The sequence below is a fragment of the Haemaphysalis longicornis genome, unplaced genomic scaffold, assembly GCF_048455015.1.
Source record: "Haemaphysalis longicornis isolate Haplotype H1 unplaced genomic scaffold, Haemaphysalis longicornis Haplotype H1 scaffold_10, whole genome shotgun sequence".
Classification (NCBI taxonomy): domain Eukaryota; kingdom Metazoa; phylum Arthropoda; class Arachnida; order Ixodida; family Ixodidae; genus Haemaphysalis; species Haemaphysalis longicornis.
This window is the reverse complement of record NW_027526204.1, coordinates 48,450,728-48,462,657: the sequence shown is the minus strand read 5'-3', so window position 1 is coordinate 48,462,657 and position 11,930 is coordinate 48,450,728. Positions and strand designations below refer to the sequence as shown.

Sequence of the window (11,930 nt, the reverse complement as noted above, 5' to 3'; positions counted from 1 at the left end):
GACAGAAGGGTATAACTAAACAGTATGCACCAGATAACAGATACTACTTAGACTGTGTACATGCCTTCATAGAGGTGATCTTTAGCGCGAGGAACACCTACCTAAATTTACTTGACCGTTCTCTCTATTCACCTGCTTGAGCGGAATTTGACCCATATTTGTTACGCTCGCGGGCCAATTTTATTAGGTCACAAGTGTTCTGTGATATTCTTTTCGCGTTGTTCTAGTAAAACGCACTGGTAATTGATTGTGGCTGGGATTTTGGTGGAGTTACCTTTAGTTTTGTTGTCTGTGTTTTCGTATTGTGCATTAGTTATTGTTCGGGTTAAAAGTATTAAAGACCAGCAAGTGCGAATAGAGTTGTACATGTCATTTATTGCCTCGAAGTTCTATCCTTAAAACTTATACGCACCGGATGTCACATGTTAACAGGTTTAAATATGACTCCACAGATGACCCAATCTGAAACGTGCCACATGGTCATGAATGTGTAATGGCGACAATCATATGGCTTGACTACGCCGTGAGGGTCTTGAAGCAAACGTGGGAAAATTGCTTGCCACCCCCAATGTTGATGACGCGATTTACGAAGTTGTATGAATTGTGTTCGTTAAATCAATTTCAATCAGAAAGATAAAACGTTATGTCATAAACACAGGTGCATTTATGAAAAATGCTGCAGGTGACATCTACGTTTGGCTCTTAAGAAGGTCTACGGGAACGCGGTACTTCGCCTCCCAGCGAGCCTTTCGAAACGAAATTGCTGCATTTACTGGAAAGATCAGTGGCTGCTGCCACTGTAACATTTCCTGTACGTTCCTCTCGAAGAAATCCAGGTGAGCGAACATCATTGCAGGCGGCGATTCATACTGCTGTCACAGGGCCACATTTAAACAGTGACTACCTCGATACCAATAAAAATTCGGGCCAATCGCTGCTTCGGTGTCATTTAATGTCATTTGACTTCATTTTCTTCTGTCCTTGCCCCATATCCCCAGTTATGGTCTAAATCCGTAAAACGTAAGACTTCATTGTCGCTTCCTTCTGTCGCCTTCATCTAGTGTGCGCAGTGTATGATTTACCAACTCCCCTAAATTTATGCCGTGTAAAGACTTCAGTTGTTATGAAGCTTATCCAGAATTTATATTTTGGGAGCGTTTCAGGGAGGGGGGTTGTAAATCCCCGGATAGTAAAAGTATTGCAGCCTGGAGACCGTTTGAATATTCGCAGCTCGGTGCGCTGTGCTTGTGGATGGCGCGAGTTTTCATCGTGCTGCAGGAACGAAGGAATTCGACACTTTTTTCTGAAAAAAGTAAGCTTCGGTGTAAAGCTAGATCAAAGGTCAAAGTACCGCCATCTCCAGGATGTCCGGCATGTACTGAAAGTCATGCGCTCCGTTCGTATTTCAACGTATCACGATTGCACGTTTTAAAGACATAGAGGTCCTGCCTTAGCGTCGTCATGAAAACTTCTAAAAATCGAGACCGGAGAGAGTGCGGCACGACAGGAACCTATTTTAAGTGCGAATGCACTTCTTAAGCGAGCCTGAAGCGTCCGCCGCCGTCCGCATTCCGCCGCCGTCCGCATAGCAACAGCTGCGGGTGCGCGCGCTCCTCGTCTTCCTTGGCAACGGGGGGAGATGGGCGCGCGCTGCCTGGCCGCTGACATGGCACATACCCACGTGGGGGATTGGCCAGGAATCTCCTCGTCTTCCTTGGCAACGGGGGGAGGTGGGCGCGCGCTGCCTGGCCGCTGACATGGCACATACCCACGTGGGGGATTGCCCAAGAATCGGGCGTGAGAAGGGCTAATGCACCCGCTTAAAGGAGTACTGACACGAACTTTTAAAGCTGAGATCCGCTCTAGCAATCAAGTACAACGACAACACAAATAGGTGTCTGTGAATAAATGCATCTTTCTTTCTTTGTAGTTGTGTGTGTGTGTGTGATCTCTCTTTCGCGAACATTACCGAACCGCGCAAATTCAACTCGTGCATTCGCACTTTCACATTCTTCCCCTCGGGGAAATGCGAGGAATTTTTTTCGTTGGCACGGTGATAGATTTAGCTGTAGATGGTTTTATTAACCATCGCGACTATACCGAAGGTTTGAGTCCACTATTGCAGCCGATTTGCTTCTCCTTCGCTGCCGTAACAACCTTTGCTCCATAATTGTTGCTGTAAGCGCGGCTTCTTTGATTTTTTTGGAAGGGATAATCTTTGGAAAACATTTTTGAAGGGCCTACGCTATGACGTGTCTTTCTCGGTCCGAGCAATGGGTGGCGAGGATTACAGCGAACACTGGAGTTGATTGTGGGCCAGCCTTGGCCAATCTCCCCAGGTGAGTATGTTTGGCTTGACAAACATGCTCCGGGCACGCTGGGCGGTCACCGGAAGCTACGCACACAAAAGCGCTAGGCATTTTCTTCGCTTTGTAACTGCCGGGCGGTCGCCACAATCTTGACCAATCTCCCTCAATGGGTAAGCTAGGCTTGACGAACGTGCGCTGGGGCGCTAGGTGGTCGCGGAAGGCACGCACACACGAGCGCTCGGCAATTTCTGGGTATTTTTAACTGCGGACGTGAAAAATTGCAATCCGCTAAGCAGCTTCACTGTTACAAAGCGCCGGCACCACAGTCACCGAAGACGTTTTCTGTTGGGCCTTCGGGATAAAGATGGCTTGCCGCAGGTTGCTTTGCCACCTCAGATTTGCTCACGGACATCAAATATCCATGGAACCCTAGCCATAAGCAGTTTCCTGGTATGCTATGAAAGGGTACTAACAAGTATTTGTACCCATTTAGCGCCAGAGGATTGAAATTGTCTGTAGATCTGCGAGCGTCTACTGCTTACTACTGGCTAATTCAGAAAATAGAATATACAGTTTCGCCATTGCGAACAAGCCAAATTCAGCCACATGTAAGTAAGGTAAGGCAAGAGACAACAAAATCAGAAAACCACCAAATAAGCTGACCCCTCCATTCTGTGCACATAGCGACAGCTGTATTGTAAAGGGAAGTTCTGAAAAGTATGCCGCATGAGCAAAGTTTAGCGCAACTTACACGGCTATAACGCTTTGACTTTCACCACGGTATGTATAAATTACTGCCGGCGCAGCAGCGTTGATAGAGACCAGCTGTGGGAATGTGAATTGCAGTTGACAGAGCTGAAGCACACCTCCGATGTTCCTTTGAGGGTCGGGGGGAATTTTTTAACCCTTGTTATGCTGTTTAATACCCGGAACCGCTTGTGTAAGCGCAGACGTTTATCCAGATATCTCGTATAGAAGCTGACTTTTAATCCTAACTATAAAATAAGATTAATTGCTAGGGGTAGCATGTGGTAACGGCAAACATTAAAAATGTCCCGTGAAAACGAGTCCCACTATCATGCATTGTATGTTCGCATCAGGCCACTTGTGCCCCGCTTCTGGCGTGCACTAAGGTAAGTACAGACAAGGAAAATAGTAGTACGAACAAGTTTTTTCAAAGCATGTATTGCTGCGGATTACGACAGGAATCACCTGTTGGCCCGACAACTGGCGTCAGACACCACATGTGCGCGTCTAGAGGAAATTCCTGTTGTCAGGTACATGATTTACCTCAGCACCGGAGAATGGATATAAACTGGAATGAAGCACGTAGGGCTGAGAAAAAGAGACCACGCACAGTTGACTCGACGTTGCAGCTCTGCCGCTCACACAACTGCCTGGCGCAACCTTACAAAACAATGTAGGTCCTGCACTCTGCTTGCAACCCTATTATGGTGGATGTTGTACGTTTACAGTGCGCTCATTACGGATAACTTATTATATATGATCAGACGTAATGTCTACCATAAAGTGCCTTGAGGCACTATAAAGTTTCTGTGGGGCGCGGAATTTTTAAAATTTGGTTTAAGACACTAAACTTGACCATCTACAGTCGCACTTTTTTAATTCGTGAAACACTGATGCAAAGTTCTGTGCTGAAGTAAAAACTCTTGTGTCAAAGAAGGCTTCCTTCACCCTAAGACACATTTTCCAAGCCACAACTAAGGCAAGGCTAAAACTAGAGATGGTTGGTTGTACATACTGTTTAATCCCGCGGTTTTAAATTTTAAACAAAAAATGGCTGCCAACCCGCCCGGCGAAAGTGGTTCTCCAGCGAAGCTATTCTAAACAATAGAGTTTGTTCGTAAGTTTACTAAAGAGGAAAGTGCACCTTGGAATCCATGTCATCGAGGGGGGTTATGCGAAGCACGCTGCTTCTGGCTTCAACTTGACATGACAATTGGTTTTTAAGTGGTTTTTTGGATTTGCTTTCTTTCTTATGCATTAACACGTCTACGAGCTACGATGCAGCCGAAATCCTCCCTGTTCTGTGGCGGCCGTGAGAGGTAACAACTGCGTGTTTCTGGGAAGAGCTGGAGTGCATGATCGTACCTAACGTTATTCATGCCGGAGTCTAATGAACGTATGGCTGAGCGGGTAATATGCCGCTGCGAAAGTTGCTGACGAAAAAATGAGATCAATCGTACTTCGACGAAGGCAAGATCATACGACAGATTCATAAGCCTGTATCCGTCTTATCCTATCTTCGTGCACGACTGTCTAAAGCCACGTTTTCTGTTAGTTTAAGTGTGAAACAACTCGATCAGCCACAAGTTTTGTTGAACTGTAGGTGACGGAAGGTGCACCGGTTCACCATGAAGGCAACGTTGTCATAGGCACGCTCGAAAACATTTCCAAACAACTTAATATTAGAAATAATTGCAAAATTAACAAAATAAGACTTTAACGAGTTTCTTCCGAATATTAACATTGTTGTTACCTACCGGCTGGACTGTACAACAGTAGGCAAGAGCGTTCCGGCAAAAATACGCTTTACCTCCTTTTTCCTTCGCTTTAAAACAGCGTGTTTTATTTTTCACTATACCCGACGAGTCTGTACCGAAGCCCGGGGTCACTTCTCGCGAAACAACCGCTTTGACTTTACATACCCAACACCCCTCCAAGACTTCACGCCCCCTCCAAAGGCGCCACTGCAACCCGGGAGCCCCTCCATTATAGGGACAATCAGCACAACGCCAATTCAGTATTTACGGACGCCGCTATCGATGGACTTCGTCTGACCTTGGCCTGGTACAAACCCTCCACCAGAGAAACCAGGCGTTGCGTCTACACACTGAACCACGCAATACCTGCACAAGCAGAACATTGGGCTATCTGGGGACAACACCCTCGCTTCCGTCATATATACAGACTCATTAGAAGCACTACGTGGCATTTAGCACCCCAAAAACAGAAGGCGTCACTGCTCAAGGCATCCGCCAGATACTCCTGCACTAATACAAGAACGATGTTGACGCTAGGGTCACCTGGACGCCGGGAACGTCGGGGATCTCGGGAGTGGTAAGGGCGTGGTAAATGGTCTTGCCAGCTCACAATCTGGAGTTCTAGCTGTTCATCTCCAGCCTCTCCTGCTAGGATCTCCGACCTCCGCGACCACCCCTATGCGCACTCGCCGCCAGGCGGCCACTTCGAAATGGCGCGAGTACGGCGCTTCCTCCGGTTTCTTTACCGCGAGAGATTAGAAAACGTCACCCCTCAGCCGATCTCAAGAAATATTTATCAACAGAGTACTTGCCAATACAGCCGCTACACCTCATATCCATTTATGGATATGAGGTGTACTTGCTGATCGGAAGAAGGGCATGACACTTGCTGATCGGAAGAAGGGCATTGGAACTGCTACCCCTTGCACATGTGCATTTGTCAGTTTGTGTGAAGCTAACATAAAACACCTTGATCTACACTGCTTCGCTTTTGATCTTCATAGACTGAACCATAGTGTCTTTCAAAATTATGATATAAAAGCATTCTATAGGGATATCCTTGAACATCCTCCACAACTGATGACCTTAGTGCAGTTCGGCGTTGCCAGTGGCCTGGCTAGCGTGATCTAGTGGGCGTGTACCTTCCTCCCTATTCCCCTTCTTCCCCCACCAACGACCTTCGGTGCTCCGCTTCATATTAAAAGAATTTATTGTCATCATATGCTAACACACTGTTGTTTTCTTTTTTGTGGCACTGTGTTTTTGCGACACTCAAACAAATGGTGAAACTAAGGCGAGCTCATGGTATAAGAGCGGCCCATGACGACACAGACAGCCTTGATACGAGCCGCGTTGAGGGTAGCGCTAGATTCCTCTCTAGTGTATATAGTAAGAAACTTAATGGTCATAAAAAACTACAAATGATGATGGGGGAGGCTATGAAATGTTCCTCGTCGCCTCGGCTAGCTTGTCGCTTGCCCTGTGCTTCTATGGCGCCAAATTCCGCGTACTGCCTATATACGCTCCCACCGAAATAATCTTGACTTTCTTAGGAAAATGGTTACATGTACGGACCAGCCTAAGCCAGAAAAGTATTGTGGGGCCGTGTCCCGCAGTTCGCCTGTCAACCTTTTTTTTGGGGGGAGCATCTGCAAGCCTAATCTTCACCAGGAACTCATGGGATGGAGGGGAAAGGGGCCCATTGTTCACAAGCGCCTTACCATCTATCATACGGTTTCGATGCTTGTCTTGTGGTTTTTTACACGGATACTGAACCCTAGGCTTTTATGCTTTGTGCCTGCCTAAACTTTTTTTTTTGTTTACGACAGGGGAATGTCCGACCAACGAGAAGCGAACAGCTTCGCTGTAAAACGGAAAGAAGCAACACAGAGACAGGGTTATGCGCGTAACTAGGGCAGCTCTACGACTTGTCTCACACGTGTTATCTGCAGCACGCGATATCGTCGGCCTGCCACGGAACGCCCACAACAAACTGCACACACTTAAACATTCATATACCTTCTTTAGGAATGTACACAGTTAAATCATATTCCGCGTACCAATCGATATGAGAATAAAAAGACAGTGGCGTCCATGAACGCATTTGGGGGTGCCTATTGGTGTACAGTCGCAGCATCTCCCTTACGAAATTTAGGCTCCAAATATTGAGGTGGAGAACCGTGATAGGTGAAATATAAATGACGCGTCGGTGAAGACAGTGCTGGAAACCGATGTCGAAATTTGAATTATTGTATTAGCCCAAAATATTTTCAGGGCGTTGAAACATGGACTATGATATTAAATCTAAAATTATGGATTTTTAGTTTTCCAGAGAAACACGACAATGTTTCGAAGAGTTTATTCACAGAGGGGTGGATGAATAGGGGGGAATTGCAGAATTGGCAATAAAATATCAGACTGATGAAAATTTCAGGGTCAAAAACTGTGTTTATCAGGTATTGTAGCTACAATTTACCTATTCTATCATCTCTCAAAGGTCCGTTATACATCACCCCAAACACAGTAAATCCGCAATGACGATGCTGAGAATGGAACTGTGTAAAATAATTCTAACGAAGGCTGCTAATTCCACTACACAAGTCGTCAGAAATTGTGAGACCATCGTGTACGGACTGTACGATGGAAGGTTTTCATCTTTATTCGTCTTGCGTACTCATACTGTCGCCGTTGTTTTGTTAAACCGATTGTATATTTCTACAAAACTTTATTGAACACTATGTCCATTTTTCTCTCGATTTCCTTTGTTCACAGTTCTTGGCAAGAATGCACAATAACAGTGTTTACAAACTTTTTACAGCACAATAGCACAATTATTTACCTAAGTGCACTTGAAGCGCACAACATGGAAACCTGTATTCCGCGTTTGCTCATAGCCTAGGTGCAATACGAAGGAATCTTGTGCCGGTCCATGCATGAGAAATGCGGGTGCAGTTTGCTTCATTACTGCTGAACCAGAAAGGCTTGAATAAGTGGTCTAATCTAAGCAGCTGAAGAAGGCCAGGCAATGACATAGCAAAAGAATGTAGGGCAAACGCTCATTCTAACCACCACTTCCCTTTACACGGGGGAGTTAAACCAATCGAGTCACGTACAGGGTCGTGTGATAGGTTCGCAAGATAGCCATATACTCTAGGTTAGCACGGAGGGCTCAAAGGCTAATGCTTTAAGGACAACAGCCAGCCGATGAGAAAAACAATCGGAGAAGATTTCAGGAAACTGGTTGAGCGTTAGAGTTGTGGTGTAAAGTAATCACCCTCATTATTGTTGGAAACCTCTGTTCTCCTATAGCCACCCAAAAAAATAGCCCTTCCTTATCGGACTTGAAGTTAGACATTACGACACACTTCTCAGGAAGAATAACACGTGATTCAATGCCCACTGGTAGCTACACATCAGTAATGGCTGTCCTGAGACTTATATCGCTCTTCCGCTGATTATTTCTCTCCCACGCTCGGAGGGAGTGGGGAAACGAGGGGTGCTGCTCATGAGAGGAATTAGGATTCAGGTCAACCTTGCGTGACATCAGGTTGCTCACAAGGTAGTCATTCCATCGTTTAGACGCAAAGTTTTAGCACAACTGGTTTCCTTTCAACTTATATATTAAAGAAATTATTTCAAGTAGACAAGCAAAGTTTTGTTGAGGAGTTTTCGGTCTTTTCCTTAACTGAAAGGGCATAGCCTAAGACACCTTGAACAAAAATGGTTTTCTAGATAGGGCACTGCAACGTTTTAAACCGGATTTTTTAAATCTACCCACCACAAATGTCCTGCCAAACGTGGGAAAGCGGTAACAGACAGTCTAGCATAGACTACAGTTTAGTATCCGAGAGAGTATACGGAAGGCTGCGTGAATTGAGGATAGATGAAAATGGAACAGACAGCTCAGGAAGCGACCACAAGCGCTTTAGCTTGCACTTTGGAGGCGCAACCCGGACAAATGTAGAAATAGGTACAATAGGAGGAACTAATTTGAATAATGAGCAGTTAAAGATTATCGCTGATAGATTGGAAAATGAAATCAATAAATATCCAGGCAAAAATTGGGATTACGACAAAATGATTGCGTTCATAAAGGGTAAGATGAATGAAGCAAAGCAACGAAACCGATGGAAAGGGAACAGAATGCGAGAAGCTGGTGGAATAAGGAAATAAAAGAGGCTATTGACCAGCGAAGAAAGGCGTCGAGAGAACATAGAGAAGCAAAAAGAACTGGTATGGAGCCGGAGGTAGTGAAGGAGAAATGGGATATCTACCGTGGGAAAAACTAGACGTGCAGAAAATGGTGCAAGCAAAGATCAAGCAGAAAAGCGAACAATGGATGGCAGAAATACGGAAGAATAACAAAAGCGCATCCAAGAAGTTTTGTAACCATGTAAAATCACTAAGCTCAAAAAACGATAACCATCAAAAATTCCTAATTGATGAAGAGGGGGAACATTTAGAAGGAGAGCACGCGATGGCGCATATTCATCGAGTGATTAGTGAGAAGTTTAGGACAATAGTGGTAGGGAAACCAGCATCGATAACATCACCGCCACATAAGACTGCGGAAAAGGAAATAAGTTTGAGCAACCTTGATTGAAAAAAACACAGCAAAAGGTTTCCCCCCAGACAGCAGTGGGCCTGGACGGAATACCAATGCAACTAATATACCTACTTGGACCTAAAAGTAAGGAATCGTTTATCAGGGCAATAGATACGGTGATAGAAACCAAACAAATACCAGAGAACTGGCTACAAAGTAGAGTGAATTTATTATATAAAGGCAGAGGAGACAAAGCCAGTATTGATTCATACAGGCCACTCACAGTAACGTCAGTGGTGTATAGAGTCGTAATGCAGGCGATAAAATAAGAAATTCAAGCATGGATGGAAGAAAAGAAAATACTTGGGGAACTGCAGAATGGATGTAGACAAGACAGGCGACTGGATGACAATTTGTTCGTGATAACGCAATGCATTGAAATTGCGAAAGCGGAGAATAGACGAGTATGGATTACGTACTTGGACATTAAAGGGGCATATGACAACGTGAACAGAGAATGGTTGTGGAGAATGCTGAAACTCCAGGGATTAGATGGCGAGTTAATACAGTTCCTTATAGCAATCTATAAAGAAAATAGAGTGCACCTTACATGGGAAGGACAGAAATGCGCCCAGCAGGTCAATATACATCGGGGATTGAAACAGGGATGCCCTTTGAGCCTAATACTGTTCAGGCTTTACATGGCAGGGTTAGAAAAGAAACAAAGTCAGGTAGGGTTTAGCCTAACCCATATGCTGCAGGGTGAAGTGGTGAAACAGCATATTCCGGGAATGTTATACGCAGACGACATTGTTCTTTTAGCTGATAACCAGACCGATATGCAACGGCTATTAAATATCTTCGGCCAGAAAGCCACCGACCTCGGGTTATGTTTTAGTGCAGAAAAATCAGGAATAATGGTTTTCAATGATGCTACCACTGGCGTAGTCTCTATCCAACAAGGCGAATTACCTAGAATGAAGGAATATAAATATGTCGGAGTGTGGATAAACGAAGGGGAGAACTACTTAAGAACTCACGAGGAGCAACTTAAGGTTAAAGGAAAGCGAAACGCAGCTATAACGAAGCATAGAGCTCTGTGGGGGTATAACAAATATGAAGTAGTAAGAGGAATGTGGCAAGGAGTAATGGTTCCGGGTCTCACGTTTCCGAATGCTGTACTCTGCTTAAAATCAGACGTTCTATCAGGTCTTGAGGTGAACCAGAGAAGGGTAGGACGTTTGGCCTTAGGCGCGCATGGAAAAACAACTAACGAAGCAGTACAGGGAGATATGGGCTGGGCGTCGTTTGAAGTTAGAGAAGCACAGAGTAAAATATGCTTTGAGATGAGGTTAAGAGCAATGGGTCAACGAAGGTGGGCAGCTAAGGTTTTTAGGTACTTATACTTTGGAAGCATAAACACGCAGTGGTTAAGGAAGACTAGAAGGCTAACGATGAAATACGGAAAGAACAGTGGAGAAGCCAAAACAGTCAAGGTAACCAAGAAAGAGGCAAGGCAGATTGAAACGAATAAATGGAGGAAAAAAATGGAAGCTAAAACGTCGTTAGAGATATACAGGGTTGGGAAATCGAACATCAGAAAGGAAAATTTCTACGATAATTCCCAGGGCAGTGCTTTGCTTTTTGAGGGTTGAGCAGGTTGCTTGCGAACTAAAAGCTTTGTGGGGAAGTATTCACAAAATGATGGGGTCGGCGTGGTCTGCGGAAAAGAAACAGAAACTATGCGGCACATAGTGTTAGAATGCGAGGGTATCCATCGAAATCTACATCAAGGAAATATTCGGCTTCCAGAAGCCCTAGGATTTAAGGGGAGCACAGGGGAAGTTAACTTCAAGGCTGTCGAGGGGACGAAAAGAAGTTTAGAATGCTGGTGGACGAAAAGCAGAGAGGGGAATATTGGATAGGAGAGTTACCCCCTGCAAAAGAAAAAAGAGAATTTTGTGACTAATAAGCTTTTTGTGCCTGCTCTGAGCAGCGCTATATTATTAAACCAAGAGTGTAAAACATAGGTATATTAGCCCTTTTTGGTATTATGACAATTCATCGCCCTTTTACAAAGGGGAAACCAATTGAATTCGTCATCATGTTTTTGTGCGATAATTCACTGCTGCGGTCGGATGCTAAACTGGCCGCTTTGAAGTTCCCACAAAGCAAACAGGAATTGGGGCGACCAATTTCATCTCGAGGTTTGATTGGGTGGAAAAATTGGGACGGCTGTTTGAAAGAAAGACGTGGATGATTTGTTGCTATAAACGGCTGCGTATGCTCTTAAAGTCGGCGGCTCGGACACCTCAAAGCAGTATTTTGCGACGCTCGGCTATTCTACATACCGAACTTTTACAAATTAGACGGCCCGTGGTAAGTGCGCAATGACGTTTTGACGTGAATAGTATTACTTCCCAGTTTAGTAATCCAAGAGACGAAACTTCGTTACCCAACATATTCTAAGTTGCATCGTTTAATTGTGGTAGTCCAGTTAGATAGCGACTAAAATGTGGTGAAAAGGATTGCAACTTGATGTTCATCACAACCAATGCTTCTGTTGCGCGT

At 44.8% G+C, this 11,930-nt stretch overlaps 1 long non-coding RNA gene across 1 annotated transcript in view; it reads left to right on the top strand.

The window, feature by feature from the left end:
• Positions 1 to 3,613: 3,613 nt before the first annotated feature.
• The window catches only part of LOC144158471 (uncharacterized), a 45,019-nt gene continuing 36,702 nt past the window's right edge, over positions 3,614 to 11,930 (top strand). Inside the window, exon 1 of the long non-coding RNA XR_013320075.1 lies at positions 3,614 to 3,729. This is a non-coding gene — a long non-coding RNA (uncharacterized LOC144158471). The remainder of the gene's footprint in view (positions 3,730 to 11,930) is intronic.